The sequence below is a fragment of the Gopherus flavomarginatus genome, chromosome 3, assembly GCF_025201925.1.
Source record: "Gopherus flavomarginatus isolate rGopFla2 chromosome 3, rGopFla2.mat.asm, whole genome shotgun sequence".
NCBI lineage: Eukaryota > Metazoa > Chordata > Testudines > Testudinidae > Gopherus > Gopherus flavomarginatus.
The window spans coordinates 22,613,759-22,630,315 of NC_066619.1; the positions used below are offsets into that span (position 1 = coordinate 22,613,759).

At 43.7% G+C, this 16,557-nt stretch overlaps 1 protein-coding gene across 8 annotated transcripts in view; it reads left to right on the plus strand.

Annotated features, from left to right (window-relative positions):
- ZNF532 (zinc finger protein 532) overlaps positions 1-16,557 on the plus strand; it is a 160,850-nt gene that overhangs the window by 48,937 nt on the left and 95,356 nt on the right. For 2 of the 8 annotated variants that reach the window (XM_050944639.1, XM_050944640.1), the window contains exons 1-2: positions 6,936-7,168; positions 7,581-7,689. The exons of 1 other annotated variant lie outside the window; for it this stretch is intronic. The gene's annotated coding sequence lies outside the window, so the exon portion shown is untranslated. Of the gene's footprint in view, positions 1-4,544; positions 4,675-6,694; positions 6,796-6,935; positions 7,169-7,580; positions 7,690-8,581; positions 8,680-16,557 lie in introns of those variants that run through there. 5 more of the 8 variants (XM_050944641.1, XM_050944643.1, XM_050944642.1 and 2 more) reach the window with 5 other exon arrangements.

Below are 16,557 nucleotides of genomic sequence, written 5' to 3' on the forward strand. Positions count from 1 at the left end.
TTTTTTTCAGTGTAGACGTACCCGGAGTTTTCTTTCCCCAAAGATGTCAAGGACAAAAGAGTGAAAAGAGAAAAGTAAAGCAGCCTGAAAGACAGGATGCTCAGGAATGCTTTACCCATGCATAAATGGTAGAACATATTTAAAATGTTCTGTTCAAATATTAATATTTCTAGGACTACTGTTGGCAGCTGTCACCTTGCTTATCTTAAGATACAAGCAGCATATGGGATCCAGTAAAAGAGAAGAGAAACGTTTTCATTTTGATTTAATGTTAAAACCATCAGGGGAAAAAAACATTTTACTGGTTATCAGGAAGAAAATAGGATGTCATAAACGTTAGGCCTGATTCTGAAACTGGCTCAGTACAGACAGAATCCTGTGCCTGTGCAGAGCTAGATGAAAGATGGGGTCCTTAGATTAAATATTAAAACAAGTCCCTTAGAACATGAACTAATTTATTCTAGGGCTGTCAGGCGATTAAAAAAATTAATCGTGCAATTAATCGTGCTGTTAAACAATAATAGAATACAATTTATTTAAATATTTTTGATGTTTTCTACATTTTCAAATATATTGTACAAAGTGTACAGCGCTCACTTTATATTTATTTTTATTACAAATATTTGCACTGTAAAATAACAAAAGAAATAGTATTTTTCAATTCACCTAAAACAAGTACTGGAGCGCAATCTCTTTATTATGAAAGTTGAACTTACAAATGTAGAATTATGTCCAAAAAAAACCTGCATTCAAAAATAAAACAATGTAAAACTTTAGAGCCTACAAGTCCACTCAGTCCTACTTCAGCCAATGACACATACAAACAAGTTTGGTTACAATTTGCAGGAGATAATGCCACCAATGTCACCTAAAAGTGAGAACAGGCATTCTCATGGCACTGTTATAGCTGGTGTTGCAAGATATTTAAGTGCCAGATGTGCTAAAAATTCTTATGTCCCTTCATGCTTCATCCACTATTCCAGAGGACTTGCATCCATGCTGATGATGGGTTCTGCTCAATAACGATCCAAAGCAGACACATGTTCATTTTCATTATCTGAGTCAGATGCCACCAGCAGAAGGTTGATTTTATATTTTGGTGGTTCAGGTTCTGCAGTTTCCAGGTCTGAGTACTGCTCTTTTAAGACATCTGAGAGCATGTTCCACACCTTGTCCATCTCAGATTTTGGACAGCACTTCAGATTCTTCAACCTGGGGTCAAGTGCTGTAGCTATTTTTAGAAATCGCACATTGGTACTTTCTTTGTGTTTTGTCAAATCTGCAGTTAAAGTGTTCTTAAAATGAACATGTGCTGGGTCATCATCCAAGACTGCTATAACATGAAATATATGGCAGAAAGCAGGTAAAATAGAACAGGAGATACACATTTCAGTCACAAATTTAATTAATGCATTATTTTTTTATCAAGCATCATCAGCATGGAAGAATGTTCTCTGGAATGATGGCCAAAGCGTGAAGGGGCATACGAATGTTTAGCACATCTGGCACATAAATACTTTGTAACGCTGGCTGCAAAAGTGCAATGTGAATGCCTGTTCTCACTTTAAGGTGACATTGTAAATAAGCAGCAGTATCTCCCGTAAATGTAAACAAACCTGTTTGTCTTAGCGATTGGCTGAACAAGAAGTAGGACTAAGTGGACTTGTGGGCTCTAAAGTTTTGCATTGTTTTGTTTTTGTGTGCAGTTATGTAACAAAAAAAATCTATTTGTAAGTTACATTTTCACGATAAAGAGATTGCAGTACAGTATTTGTATGAGGTGAATTGAAAAATACTATTATCATTTTTACAGTGCAAATATTTATAATATAAAGTGAGCACTGTACCCTTTGTATTCTGTGTTGTAAAATAAATCAATACATTTGAAAATGTAGAAAAACATCAAAAATATTTAATACATTTCAATTGGTATTCTATTATTTAACAGTGTGATTGATCGCAATTAATTTTTAATTGATTAATTTTTTGAGTTAAACGCATGAATTAACTGTGATTAATCGACAGCCTTAGTTTATTCTTATTACTGTTTGCCAAATTCATTCAAATACTTACTCTAAAATGTGCCAAACTTACACTGGATCAATATTGTGCCTGTAATTAATTTATTGTGCTAATCATTTATTATTTTGATTAAGATTATAAGCAAGTTAAGGTCTTGATCCTGCAAACCCATACATGTGGATGGATAATCTGTCCCAACTGAATGAATCTGAAGAACTAGGGCCTTTGTAAACAAATCTTCTAATAAAAGCATCCTTCCATAAGATGGACCTTAATGATAATTTGTATCTATGCTGTTTTCAGCAGTCTTATGTGGAATGTTACTGTAGCATTCATGGCGTTGATGGATTTCCACTCTATAGGGGCAGCAAAGAATCCTGTGGCACCTTATAGACTAACAGACATTTTGGAGCATGAGCTTTCGTGGGTGAATACCCACTTCCTCAGATGCATGTATCTATCTACATGCATCCGAGGAAGTGGGTATTCACCCACGAAAGCTCATGCTCCAAAAGTCTGTTAGTCTATAAGGTGCCACAGGATTCTTTGCTGCTTTTACAGATCCAGACTAACACGGCTACCCCTCTGATACTTGACACTCTATAGGGCTAAATGCAGTGCCTTGCATAATGACAGGTTTCAGAGTAGCAGCCGTGTTAGTCTGTATCCGCAAAAAGAACAGTTAGTGTCTAAGGTGCCACAAGTACTCCTGTTCTTTTTGTGTAGCACTCATTATTATCAAGTGTGCATATGACAAATTTCTATATACTTGCAAAAAATGCCAGAAGTTCATGCCAAAGTATATAGAGTAAAATAGTAACACCTATTTTAAATGTAATAATGCTATTATTGTGATGCTATAATTAACCATTCATATATAAAGTTTCAAAGATTAATACTGTACACTTGTACAATATGCTGTCCCATTATCAGAGAAAAAGGATCAAATAATGAAATTAATGGCAGTCAGCTTTACAATGAACAAAAGGCTATTTCTACACACAGCCTGTAGTCAGTTCATAGAACTCATGCCACAAGAGATCAGTCATACTATAGAGTAATTTTTTTTAAAGAGGCTGGATAATTTTATGATCAATAATATTTGTAGTTAGGGGACACCGAAGTCAATATAGGACAAAATTGTTTTGTTTAAAAAAAAAAAGTCAAAAAGCCAAGGGGTTTATAACAGCTAAGATTCAAAACTCTATTGAAGATTGTAAGCACCAGCTTCTATGCGCCAGCCCTTAACACTGGATTTAAACATTCTCCTGTGAGGCAGAAAGTAAAACTGCCAAGAAACAAAAGTGAAACTAACTGCTTTCATTGTCCAGTGTCCACAGTAGGTGAAATGCAAATAATCGTCAATAATGTTAAAAAGCATGTGCAGATGTTTTAAGTTCCTGCTGGTGTGGTAATCTACAGTGATACTGATTAAAAAAATAACATTTTATTTTAAAATATGGAATTTCAACCTCCCCATCTCCCTTTATGCATGCCAAAATAAGTCTAATCAAATCTCATGTTTAGGATGTAAATTGATTACTGCAGGAGTCAGAAAAAAAATAACTCCTTTCTTCCACCCTACAGCAAATAACAATTTTTATTCTTCCATAGCATCTTCCGTCCAGGGACATCAAACTGCTTCACAATGCTGTACAGTGGCCCTGTGAGGAAAGGAAATATTGTCCCCATTTTACAGGTGGTGAGGAAACTGGTAGAAACAAGTTTTTGCTTTGTTTGTGGAGATAGCAAGTCAGTGGAAGAGGTGAAAACAAAACCCAGATCTGATTCCTGTGCTGTAACAACTAACAGACCCCTCTGAGACTGAAGGCTTTTTAACATAGGTAAAGATGGAATAAAACAGAAAAGATTGTGAAAGGAGGAAACATGCTCCCCACCTCCCCCCATTTCCTACTGAAGTCAGTGGGATTTTTCTGCTCTGAATTTCAAATGTTGAGTTCTCAGTTTCTAGCTGTAACAACCTCTGTGATAATTAAGAATAAAAATTAGCTTGTCTCACTGCTAATTTCTATTTAAAATTAGTATTTGTGTAACAGACATTGTAGCCAACACCGTTTTCAGTCTTCAATTTGGAAAAACTGAAACCATGAATCCCAGCTGGTAACCTATATATATATATATATATAAACTCTTTGCCTGGGCCTGCTCAATCTGATTCCTAAAGAACACGTTTTAGTTTTGTTTTTTAAAAACCCTAAATTGCAGATCCCCCGTAAAGTGCACTTGAGCTCCCCTCGTCTGCGATTTAGACATGTATGGTTGGCTTTTAACTCCTTCGCTCTCTCTCCTCTGTCCCCCAAGGAGTCCCAGATTGTCAAAGGAAATGCTCCAAACACACCTATAAAAGCCCCTAACCTCCTACCCAGCAAGGGAGAAGCTTAAAATTGGATCACACGGGCGATCTCTCCCCTCTCTCGACAAGCCACAGAGGCACCCCCCCACCCCCACCTTTTCCTCCAGTCCCAGCCAGAGTGTCTCTCTCTCTCTGCCATTATGTTCAACCATCTTTTAACCAGGCCTCTCTGCAGGCTGCAGTGGCAGTGAGAGAGCCCTGAGCCCTGTCTGCCCGAGGTCCCCCTTGCAGGAGCAGCCCCCCGGGTGCGGGTCGCTGGCCCTGCAGGGCAGCAGCAGGTCTGTTTGCATGGGGGTGCGGTGTGTGCATGCAGCGGGTTCGCTTTCTCCCCAGGGCCTGGCTGCTGCTCCCACGCGCGCTAGGCCCCGCTGGGCTGGGGCAGAGCGGCCTGGAGCGCGGCAGCCGCGGCTCTCTCCCCGGGCCCGGCTGTCGCCGCCGCCGCCGCTCCTGCAGCAGCCGCCGCCGCCCAGGGGGCTCCCGGGCCGCCGGGGGGAGGGGAAAGGGTGTCCCCTGTCTCTCAGTGGGGGGACTCCTCCGGAATGGGGAGGCAGCCGGCGCCAGCGCGCAGGGCCGAGGTCACCGGAGCGGTACAGCTGCCAAGGCCTGACGGCTGCAAAGTCCAGCACGGCGGGGGATGGTTAGCGGCTCCCCTGCCTCCAGCCGCTGGAGGGATTAGGGCGTAGGCACCACGGCCTCCCAGGGGAGCGCCCTCTCCTCCAGGCAGGGCCCCTGCGGCCTCCAGGCCTCAGCTACCCTCTGAGCAGGAAGGGGCTTTAGTTTGGTGCTGGAGAGCATGTAGGGATTCTAGTTAGGAGCCCCCCCCCCCAGTGTGGAAGGGATGGGGGCCAGGAGTGCAGAGGAGATTGGTTGGGGGTCTGCCATTGTGGGGGGAAGATGGGTGTCAGGGATGCAGAAGGGAGCATGGTTAGGAGCCTCCCCGGGAGGAGGGGGTGAAGGGTGTGGAGGAAACTGACCATGGTTAGGAGCCCTCCAGTGAAGGGCGGGGATGGGGGTGAAGGGTGTGGAGGAGACTGCGGTTAGGAGCCCCCCAGTGAGGGGTGGGGATGGGAGTGAAGGGTCTGGAGGAGACTGACCGTGGTTAGGAGCCCCCAGTGAGGGGTGGGGATGGGGGTGAAGGGTGTAGAGGAGACTGGCTGTGGTTAGGAGCCCCCCGGTGAAGGCAAGGGATGAGGATGACAAGTGTGGAGAAGACGTCGTTAGGAGCTCCCCCAGTGTATTGAGGGGATGGGGGCAAGCAGTGAGGCATGGGGATGGGAGCGAGGGATGCAGAGAAGATTGTGGTTTTGATCTGCCCCAGAGAGGAGAAGGGATGGGGAGTGAGTGAACCAGAAAAGACTGTGATTAGGAGCCGCCCCAGAGTGAAGAGGAGATGAGTGTGAGGGATGTAGAGAAGACTGTGGCTACGAACCACTTCTGTGTGGAGAGAAGATGGGGTGAGGATCAGAGAGAGACAAGACTTTTATTAGGAGCCACTTCTTTAAGAGGAAGTGTTGGAGTGAAGAAACCGGTGATAGGTTATACCAGTGGGGGGATTGGTTGGGATGGTGCAGAGAAAACCTTGTTGAGGCACCACCTTACTGAGGACATGGGAAAGGGCACAGAAAAGATTGATGGTGGACAGGACAGCAATGGGGGCATAATAGATCCTGATTTGGAGCCGCTCTCAAGTGTGTGTTGAGGAAGCCAGGCCCTGGATTAGAGGATGGAGGAGGAAGAGGGGAACTTGGTTGGGAACTATCCCAGTGCTGAGAGGGGTGGGTGCAGAAAAGGCCTTGATGAGGAGTCATTCCAGACCTTTGGGAAGTTGAGCGGACCTTGATCAGGACAGAGTCACATTTGGGGATGGGGGTTGTGGGAGATGAGAATACTTCAGTTAGCAGCACCCTCTCCGTACCCCCTGTGGTTTGTGAAGGTGTGGGGGAAGATCAGACCTTGGTTAACAACTCTTTTCCACCAGTGCCCTAAAGCGGGTTGAGAGGCAAAAGAAACCACCACAGTGATATTGGGTGTGGGGAGGGGACAAAGAAGGGATTTCTTCTGGAAGTGGATTGTGGGGTGGGGAGAAAAATGATGTGTGGAAGAAGAAAACACTTATTAGTGTTGTCCCAAATACTGTGAAGAGATGGGAGGATGGGAAGGAGAAGACCTTGGTTAGCTGCCACCCCAGAGCTGCTGGCATGAGGGGGCAGTTATGACGTTAATCGGCAGCCACCCTGTACTGTAGGGAGTGGAGTCAGAGAAGACCTTGGTTAGCAGTCACCCCACTGCTGCGGCCGAGTCTGCCTTGTGCAGCAAGAGAGATCCTATGAGGATTTTTATTGCAGTCTCTTTGTTAGCTACAGACACACAGCTCACAGCTTTCAGCCAGGTTGTGGGAGGTAAGTGGGGGAGGAGAGGAAGGGAATGTTTGTGGGGTGGAGTTGGGGTGTAAGGATGTTTGTATGTAGTGGGGATATATTTGAAATAGGGGGACATAATGGAAATCACCCACACACACAAAGAAGAAAAGAGCCCCTGCGATTTTCAGGGACTTGTTGGCAACTCAGCGAGGGTTGCCATAGCTTTTTATGTAGGGTGACCAGAACCGGCTGAAACTGGTTTGAGGCAGATCAGCTCCTGAACACAATGCAGTCACTGAGCTACTACAGTGGGATAGCTTCCTCCCTTCATGGCAGCCAAAAGCAGAGGAGCTTGCAGAAAGATATCATCCCAAAACAGTATGTGAATGCACACTTTAGACACACAGCACTGGTATGTGGCTAATGTAGTCATAAAGGATTCTGTATATAAATTTACATATTTGCAGTAACTGAGATTACTTTAGCTTTTCATTCCTTTTTATGTTTAAAGAATGGGCAGGAGCTGAGATTTATGACCCTTATTAAAATATTTTTTCTTTGCAAGGGTGGGACACTGGTTAAATGAAATAAAAATGGATTGAATGATTTGTAATTGTAGTTATGCTTGTGACTGAAGAATGCTGCTTTGCATGCTGTTTTATTTACAGGGTGTTGTCTTACGGTTTTCTTCGTTATAAGATGTGAAGGGGGGGGGTGCTATGTCTTTCTTAAAGGCCAAAGGAAACAGTATTGTTGTAGAATTGTGCATAAAAGCATTGCAAAGATGCTATAAGGCATACTCTCTCTCTCTTTTTTTCTTGTAGGCCTATTGATTGGGGCTGCCTTTAACCCTTTCATATTTGCAGAGGTAATGCATCTCTGACAATAACTGAGCATTGGCTAAAAAATCTTTCAAAGGTCAAGGTTCACAAGGTGAGATATGGCATTTTGAGTATGACTATAACAACAGTATGAAGCTACATGTATACAAAAACTAAATCTGACTCCTGATTGCACACTTGACACATTGGTGAAGAAACAATGGTTTAAATGTAGGTGAAGAAATACTATTAACTTCATCCAAATTTAATGGGATTAAAGCTGTTATTTGTAAAGACTTACTGATACCCAGGCTAAATACAATATCTTCATTTATATATCTCATAGAGGAGGATTTTTTCACTATTCAGTCATACAGAATAGGCCTCTGAGTGACAATCATAAATTGTGGACCACATGGCATTGAGCTGTTCTGCATTGCAGTACAGCATTACACATTTAGAATTTTCCATCTAATTATTTATAGATATTGATTGCATGGCCAAATCTAGGTAGCCTACTTACTATTTCTGAATTAACTACTTTAATGTAATACCGGTGTTTTATATATGTTTTATATATAAGTGTATAATATATATAAAACATACCAAGTTGATTGTGTTTCTTAAACTGTATTACACCGAGAGGATTTTGTAGCCAAGTGGAAGGATATATTTTAGAGCTTTGATGGCGTTCCAGTGGATTATTAGTGACATAAATTATAATATTGAGCAGTTATGAAATAAGGATAGAAATGGGCAGCGCATCAGCTGCTAAGGGATGACTACTTTTAACCAAAGCTTCACAGCAATGGATAATGGACAGGGTTTTTTTTGTCATCTAAAAAATAAATGTGTACTTAGATTTGAGCTGGTATTTGCATCTTATACTGAAAGCTGGAGGCTTCAGAGAGGGAGAGGGAGAGAAGAAAGCAGTAATGATTATAGCAAAGGGAAGAACAAAGGCTGTTAGAGCTTACACACTGGAACACTAAATATTTTGCCTTGGGGATTCTTTTGCTAGAACTGTTACTTCCTAAAACAGGAAATCAGCAACTCTTGAATCTTATCCAGTATATTTTCACAAAGCTAACGAGTCCTGGATGTAAGCTGGTTTTATAAATCTACAGTCAAGAAAAATATAGAGGAAAAATATTGAAAATGTATTTTATTCTAGTGTGAAATGAGTTTTTTTCTTTGTGTTCAGGGGAATAAAGTAGACAGTCTTAAAAGCCTTGAGAATTTTTGGATTGGGTAAGTTGTATGGTGGCTGTTGATAGGTAGGGTGTCTATATCAAAGAGTGACAAATATAAAGGAACCTTTTTATTTCTGACTGCAGTAGATTACATAAGGTATTTGGAAGTGAATTGTGATATAATGGAAGTGGCATGTTTTAAATGTTTACCCAGATTATATTTTATATAGTTTTATATGTAGGTATAATATATTGTGTTTCTCAAATTTGATAGGGTAATGAATAGCTTACATGGTGGAGTAAAATGCCTAACAAATCACTGTGCTGTGATTTCTTCTAATAGTTTACAGAATTTCTGAGTGCAGAGGTTCTATATTTGACTATAAACATCTGTAGCAGAATTCTGCTTGCAAACACGAATCCATGTTGCATGATAGGAATAGTATTTGTTGCTGATGATGATGCATGCTCTTTTCCAAGTGTCAGCTAAAATTCATAGGGTTACATGGGAACACCTTTCATTTCATTTTTCCCCACCAGAATAGTAAACTATTTTAAAACTGTAGGTACTTGAATTGAACAAAACTCAGTGTATCTATTTTATTTGGATTTTGGCACTAGTTCTGCATTACGCATTTTTTATTTTTTGAAAGGATGTCTTATTTACATTTTACATTTGCGAGGAAGTTTATACTGTAACATGAGAAACCTGAATAGATGCTGGTTTATATGGTACTTCTGGTGGCTTTGTTTTTTCCACATAGGCCAGCCTTTTCAGTTGAAAATGCTGCTTAATGTTAGAGGGTTGGTCCTCTGTATCAGTAATCATGAGCTCATCTTGGATTGAGGATTATCTTGGGTATTTGATCTTGAACAGAGGGATAATGATTTATCAGGTTCGAGGTCTCCTTTGAATGAAACAGCTAGGTTTCTGTTTCTTGGAAGTATGACTGTAAGATAGAACATACATATGCATACTGATTCCTGGAACTGAATGTAAAAATATTGACCCTAATGTTTTCAGGGCCTGTTCTCTTTGCTGGTGTTGCGCAGACAGGCCTTGCCTGATTTGGAGTGCTCTTACTGAGATTCCCTGTAGCTGCTTCATGCTGCTTTTGAGCAAGAATTGCCATCCACTTTGCAGAAGACTGTATTAGTCTGAGTGGAGGAAATAAATGGAAGAAAGTGTAATTAGAATTTATTCTCTTTTTCGTTAGATTCAGGATATTAGGAGCTGTTAAGTTACCATTATAAATTCTTTATGTTCAGGTGTCTGTAACTTAAAGTTTCAGCCTATTTTACATACAAAAGATATCAGGGTAGGAGAGAGAGCTATTTTTGTAATAATCTTTCAAAATAGCATGCAAAAAGAGAAGTTTTGTGGATTTAGATGGTTTTGGGGCTTGTCTTCAGTTTAAAGAGAAACTATTGTGGCTGATAGACCCAAAACTTGACGTACCATATTTAACCAAATTTGTTAGCAAAATGTAGGCCATTTTATATCTGTCATCTTCCTCCACAGTTTTACTGTGGAAGTGGTCTGCTCAGCTTCAGAGAGTGGATGGGAAAGCAGTGCTGTGTCATGGCCTAGACTAGAGCAGCGCTCTCCAAACTGTGGGGCAGGGGGTGCAAAGGACCGTTTGTGGGAGGGCATGGTGGCTCCAGGCTAGCCCTCATGGGCGGCAGGGTGGGAGTTTAACCCAGCCCCTCCCCACCGCCACCTCTGCTTCCAGCCCTGTCCCCGCCCCCCAGCCGGGGCTCTGTTCCCAGCCCTGCCCTCAGTCGCGGCTCCGTTCCTGCCCCCAGCCCTACCCCCAGCTGCAGACAATTCCCCTTACTCCTGTTCACGTCTCCCTCCTCACTCCCTCCACCGGAGCCATGGCCCTGCTCCCAGGGGTGGTCGTGTAGACGGGGATACCCCTGAAAAATTTGGGGACCACTGGCTTAGAGAATAGAGCACTGGATGAGGAGTTAGGAGACCTGAGTTCTGTTTTTGGCTTTGCTGCAGACCTGCTGAGTCACTTTGGGCAAGTCACTTCCTGTCTCAGTTCCCCCATCTCTAAAATAGGGATAACCTCCTTTGTAAAGTGCTTTGAGATCTACTGGTAAATGCTATTTATTATTATCATGTTAGTGAAAAATCTACCCTCCTGCTGCCAACCAAAGAGTGGCAATAACAAAGTTTGAAAAACCACATTTGGTTCTTTTTGACTAGAAGAATGGGACATGGGCACACAAGACATATACAGAAGGGAAGAACCAAAAAGAGGAATAGGTATTTAGAAATTTGGCACTCTTCCTAGTGTACTCAGAAGAGGAGGGCTCACCAGCTGGCAAGCCAGTTGGCCAGGTTCTTTGAATATTAACCTGATCCTGAGCAAGTAATGTACAATGTAACTTTGCCTTAATAAAAAGTACAAAAGACAACCCCAACAACAACAAAAACACAGCCAAGAAGTAGGCCGTTAGGAGTGAGAACTCCAGATGAAACTCCAGAGAATTTCCTTTCTTCTCCTTTCACTTTCTCCCCATTTCCATTAAGAAGTTAAATTCTACGTTAACAGCCCGCTTTGTAGACAATTGATGATTGAAAGAGGAAGTAGATTTTCAAGCTTCCGAAGAGTCATAAATCACCAGTGATTTTTTTTTTAAATAGTAGAAAATATCAGTGTGTGATTTGACTTTTTTTTTTAAATATGGAAGCTTTGTTAGTTTAATTATAACAATTGTGAAAACAAAAACTAACCTTTCAACAAATCAGACATTAAAAAATTCCAAGATATAGTACCCATAATTTAAAAACAAAACAACAGTTGCCAACAGTTAGCTATTATAAGCATAGGAAATTGTTGGCAAATGGCAAACTACTGAAGTTCTCTTTAGAGATCAAAACAAAACATAGTTGTGTGATAGTGGACCATTCTTGGCTTGCCATTGCTTGGTAGTCCATAACTGTAAAACTCAACTAAGGTGTATACACAAATAGTGGTCTGGCCATACCTTATAGTAAAGATTTCACAGCCAAATTCTGTACAAAAGTTTTGTATTTTTTAAGATCCCAAACCTGAACCCATAAGCAAAGACTGTTTGAAAGAGCTTTGTCTCTAGGAACTACAGAAAGCTAGGGGAATATAATGCTGATTTCCAACTGTTTGCTCAGCCTGTCTGGAGCTGCTGTTGCACCGTATGTCAAGAAGTGGATGCAGACCAATGCCTGCTGAGGCACCCAAATTAGTTGTGTGTCCCAGTGGAAGCTGTTAGGCATAGACCTACATCCTTGGCTGTTCTCTCTGCCAAATCATAGAAATACGCTATGGATATTTTCTGTCTGGCATGGATACCTGTATGTGTCTGGGGTCCCCATGGCTTCACCATCCCAACTATAGACTTCAGATGCTTTAATTCCTAAGATGTTTTCGTAAAATGGCACATTGCTTGAGCTCAAGACTTCATTATTTTTACAAAATATATCACAGTACACTACAAAGTATTATAAATAATTAAAACCAAACGACAGTTGTCAAAATCAACAAAGTACATTTTGTGATGCATTATCTTCGTTAATTGTTGGCTTACCGTATTTGCTAATTCACAAAATGTCAGTAATTGACAATCAGTCTCCCAGGTATTAGTATGGATTAACAAGGTTCTACTGTCCTTCAGAAATAGGATAATGTAAAAATGAGTTAAAAAGAGAGAATATTACATTTTTATTACAACAATTTTTATTCCATCGTATATATTTGATAGTTTGCTTCTAATGTTGCCTTTAGTTTACAATGCCAACTAATAATAATCTGGGAGTATAATGTACTCAAATCTCATTCCATGGGCAGGTTAGTGATAGAAAGGTAAGGGAGGTGTCATTTGTTTTGTAAACTCTACAGAATCATAATTTCAGTGGTGTCACCCTCCGCAGCATGGCAGGAGGTACTTGCTGTCTCCCGTGGCTCTCAGCTCTGTGTCTCTGGTTGGTGGAAATTTTGATAATACAGTGTCGTCAGAAATGGGTTGAGTTTGGTATTATTCGAAAGCCATTTCTCCAGTGCAGTGGGTCTCAACCAGGGGTCCGGGACCCCCTGGAGGACCATGAGCAGATTTCATGGGCATGGGCAACGCATGACTCCTCTGTTTGGGGAGGCTGTGGCCGCACCCTGATGCCCACTTCTGCTCAGCCTCCTCTCCTGGAAGCCCTGCCCATGCTCCACCCCTAGCCCCGCTCAGCCCTCTCACCTGCCACTTGCGCCTGTTCTCCCCCTCCCCAGGACCCCCCCTGCCGCTTGCATCTCTTTGCCCCTTCCCTCAGATACCCACCGGCTGGCCAGCAACTCATGCAAGCATGCCTCTTGTGCCCAATCCCCCCAGACCGCCGCCGGCTGACCAGCAACTCACACAGGTGTGCCTCTTGTGCCCAATCCCCCCAGACCCCCGCCGGCTGACCAGCAACTCACACAGGCGTGCCTCTCGCACCCAATCCCCCCTGCCTGCCCACTGGCTGGCCAGCAACTCACGCAGGTGTGCCTCTTGCGCCCAATCCTCTCAGACCCCCGCCGGCTGACCAGCAACTCACACAGTCGTGCCTCTTGCGCCCAATCCTCTCAGACCCACGCTGACTGGCCAACAACTCATGCAGGTGTGCCTCTTGCGCCCAATCCCCCCAGACTCCCGCCGGCTGGCCAGCAACTCACGCAGGCATGCCTCTTGTGCCCAGTCCCCTTGGATCCCCACTGGCTGGCCAGCAACTCAGGCAAGTGTGCCTCTCGTGCCCAATCCCCTCTGCCGGCTGGCCGCTAACTCGCCTCTTTGCCCCCTCCCCAGGGGCTGCTAACCAGCAGAGACAGCTGGCCAGCCACTCATGCGCCTCTTTGCCCCCTCAGAGCCCTCCCCTCGCCTGGCCACTCACATGCATTTGTGTGCCTCTTTGCCCTGTCTCCCCACCTGCCGGCCAGCCAGCTGGCCTCTCATATGCGTGCACCTTTTCTCCCCTGGCGCCTCCCAGCCGGCTGGCCACTCATGCACCTCTTCACCCCCACTGGCCAGCTGATCCAGCCAGCCTCTTCACCCCCTCCCATGAGGCTCCCTTGCCGGTGGAGCTGATTTGGGAAGAGGATAAGTCAGACTGGGGTCTCAGGCAGGAGCACATGCAGGACCGCAGGCGGGATGCCCACCTGTTTGGCGGTGGTGCGCTTAGCCTCCCCTGGCCTTTTATACGTGCCGCCTATGTTCAGGGGTCCACCAGGCATGGCTAGTGTTATACTTGCTAGGGCCCAGACAGCCAAAGCCTTACTGCATGGGACTGCAGCCTGGGGCAGCAGGACCCACCAACAGGTGCTGAAGCCAAAGCCTGAGCAATGTAACTTCACAGTGCGCTCTGTGGTGTGGGGTCCTGGACAGTTTCCTGGCTTGCTAACCTCTAAAGCCAGCCTTGTCTTTTCTATGCAGAAAAAAAGTTGGTGTGACACAGGTGGGCCATGGAGTTTTTATAACCTGATAGGAAGGGCCTCAGAAAGAAAAAGATTGAGAACCTGACTCCAGGGAACACAGTGGTAGCAAACATGACAAACAAAGAACAATTATTTAGCTATATATTTGAGAAAATGTTATGTTATCATAGAATCATAGAATATCAGGGTTGGAAGGGACCTCAGGAGGTCATCTAGTCCCACCCCCTGCTCAAAGCAGGACCAGTTCCCAACTAAATCATCCCAGCCAGGGCTTTGTCAAGCCTGACCTTAAAAACCTGTAAGGAAGGACATTCCACCACCTCACTAGGTAACCCATTCCAGTGTTTTACCACCCTCCTAGTGAAAAAGTTTTTCCTAATATCCAACGTAAACCTCCCCCACTGCAACTTGAGACCATTACTCCTTGTTCTGTCATCTGCAATCACTGACAACAGTCTAGCTCCATCCTGTTTGGAACTCCCTTTCAGGTAGTTGAAAGCAGCTTTCAAATCCCCCCTTATTGTTCTCTTCTGCAGACAATCCCAGTTCCCTCAGCCTCTCCTCATAAATCATGTTCCCCAACCCCCTAATCATTTTTGTTGCCCCCCGCTGGACTCTTCCCAATTTTTCCACACCCTTGTTGTAGTTTGGGGCCCAAAACTGGACACACTACTCCAGATGAGGCTTCACCAATGTCAAATAGAGGGGAACGATCACGTCCCTCGATCTGCTGGCAATGCCCCTACTTATAGAGCACAAAATGCCGTTAGCCTTCTTGGCAACAAGGGCACACTGTCGACTCATATCCAGCTTCTCGTCCACTGTAACCCCTAGGTCCTTTTCTGCAGAACTGCTGCCTAGCCATTCGGTCCCTAGTCTTTAGCAGTGCATGGGATTCTTCCGTCTTAAGTGCAGGACTCTGCACTTGTCCTTGTTGAACCTCATCAGATTTCTTTTGACCCAATCCTCTAATTTGTCTAGGTCCTTCTGTATTCTATCCCTACCCCCCAGCTTATCTACCACTCCTCCCGGTTTAGTATCATTGGCAAAGTTGCTGAGGGCGCAATCCACGCCATCCTCCAGATCATTAATGAAGATATTGAACTAAACTGACCCTTGGGGCAGTCTGCTTGATACCAGCTACCAACATGGAGCCATTGATCACTACCCGTTGAGCCCAACGATCTGCCCAGCTTTCCATCCATTTTATAATCCATTCATCCAGCCCATACTACTTTAACTTGCTGTTAAGAATACTGTGGGAGACCGTATCAAAAGCTTTGCTAAAGTGAAGGAATAACACGTCCACTGCTTTTCCCTCATCCACAGAACCAGTTATCTTGTCATACAAGGCAATTAGGTTAGTCAGGCATGACTTGCCCTTGGTGAATCCATGCTGACTGTTCCTGATCACTTTTCTCTCCTTTAAGTGCTTCAGAATTGATTCCATGAGGACCTGCTCCATGATTTTTCCCAGGGACTGAGGTGAGACTGACTGGGCTGTAGTTCCCCAGATCCTCCTCCTTCCCTTTTTTAAAGATGGGCACTACATTAACCTTTTTCCAGTCATCCGGGATGCACTGCTTACATAAAAAAGACACCGATCTTTGATGATCCTAGGGAAGTTAGCCTTGACATGTAGGACTGAAAACATTTATTCATCAAAGACAACTTCGGTGTTGTCTCCATACAGGGCACCACTGCTTGACATGTTGTCACGCTGATACTCGTCTGAGCCACACTTGCACATCTCTGTACAAGGTAGGCTGCTGACCAAACATTAGCAGGGGTGGTGAGCATCTGGTGTTTGCACACAAACATTTGATTAGCTTAAGGATTGATTCGGAAGCACGTGGTATTTTGCACATAACTGGTGTGATCAGTCCATCCTTCAAGACACATCTCTGTCCAATAGGGGAGGGTAGTTTTGGATGTGCTTTATCATCCTGGAGCTATTCCATTGCTTGATGATTTGACTTCTTGATGCCAGGTATAAATGTTGCCCTTGTTGATAGTAATTTTTTTTCTTTTTGTCTGCTTCTTGGAAAACATCCCCCAATGTAGCTCAGCAAGTGTCATAATGTTGGTCTTCAAATGGTAAACTCAGCAGATGAACATCTCCTTTGCATTTACGACCTCATCAATGACTGTCGTAGCCATTCCAAGCATATTCAGAGTGAAGAGAGAATCTCTGGAGTCTGAATCAAATGCTTTCCAGTAAGATAATTCAGTCTTTCCAACAGCACTTGTAGTGGTAGATTATGCACCTTTGGCACACAGTTGTCGTAGAAACCTGTCTTTCACTTAAGCAGTCGTACATGAGGTTCTCTGATAAAATGACAG